The sequence below is a fragment of the Otolemur garnettii genome, unplaced genomic scaffold (genome assembly GCF_000181295.1).
Source record: "Otolemur garnettii isolate 467f Iridium unplaced genomic scaffold, OtoGar3 scaffold00036, whole genome shotgun sequence".
NCBI classification, from domain to species: Eukaryota; Metazoa; Chordata; class Mammalia; order Primates; family Galagidae; genus Otolemur; species Otolemur garnettii.
In genome coordinates this window covers 447,543-449,078 of record NW_003852431.1, presented here as the reverse complement: position 1 = coordinate 449,078, position 1,536 = coordinate 447,543, and positions in this window count along the sequence as shown.

Below are 1,536 nucleotides of genomic sequence, written 5' to 3'. Positions count from 1 at the left end.
AAGAGAAACCCAGGAAAAACAAAGCAGGAAAACACAAAGTAGCAGTTCTGTAAGGTGAGGTCATCAGTGGATTCTACTACAGGAAACCTGATTTGATGTCAACACCACAGAAAGTGCCTCAAACACACATGTGGGCTCCTTTCAATTTGATATCCTGGGTGCTAACATGTGATTGCTATAACTTGGTCTTCCAGACGTTTGTTAGCAGGTCAGGGAGAGAGGCTGTAAAGGAAAAGCTCTACCCATGAACAAGACTGATCTAACATGAGATTGTTCACCGGTAGAAAAGTAGACATTGGAAAGAAAATATATTACAACTGTACCATGCTTATATTAATTCTGAACTCTATTAAATTAATTTTGGCCTAAATCTGTCTCCCTTCTTGGTGATCAAGTTTGCTTCCAAATGGGCTCTATACATAGTGAACTGTAAACTGACTTGATGTGTAGACAAGTTTTAACCTAAGAGTACACCCTTGTAACCCAGGAACTGAGTCTTAGCCATTCATAGCAATCAAACTCTCAGCCAATCTCAGGCTGAACATTGCCAGATAATACCCCAATAAGGTAAAGGCCAAACTGCCAAAATAAGTAATCCCTGTATGTCATTTCCTGTTTTCAGGTTATAAGTACAGTCTGCATATGCAGTTCAGCATCCAGGGATTCAACCAACCACAACAACACAAAAATACAAAAAAAACTAAAAAATAATACAAATAAAAAATTGCATTCCTATTGTATTACGATGAGTAATTTAGAGATTTTTTTTTAAGAGCAGACTTATGTAGTTTATATGTAAATACTATGCCATTTTATTTCAGGAACTTAAGCACCTAAAATTTTTGGTGTATGGGGAGGGAGGGGAGTGTCCCAAAACAATCTGATAAGGATAGCTAGGAACGGCTGTGTAGCTCACTATGTTGGAAGCATGAGGGAGATTATTCAGAACCATCGTTGGTCCAGAATATTGCTGATAGAATTTTATCTTTCTCTAATGAATTTTATCAAATTTAACTTGCTTTAGAGTTTTTAATAATCTATTTTTTCAAAAACTATAAATTAACCTTTAGATATGTGAATTAGAAGAACTTACATAACTCAAATATTCAATGAAAATAAACAAGGTCAGGATCAACCCTAGTAGCCCATTGACTTGACTATATAGATGCAAATACATATACTTGTGTGTGTGTGTGTGTGTGTGTGTGTGTGTGTATTTGTATTGCTGAAACACTAATATACTACCAGCAAGATTAATCTAAATTTTAGTCATACATTAGTACAACTGATAAATAATATATGTAGTATTAAAACATTTTGAAGATTTTCTAATGGATAATTGTAATAAAATTTTGTATTTCCTTATTTAGAGAATGTTTAACTTAATGAACCTAAAGACCATTTAAAATTCATTTGGTACTAGATCCAAGATGCCTAGGGTGAGTATTTATAGATGTTTCAAATGACCCTATACACCAGTGTCATTTGGTCAGTTTTTGGTCAGTGTTTCTTGTGGCTCAATTCTTTGTTTTTTTT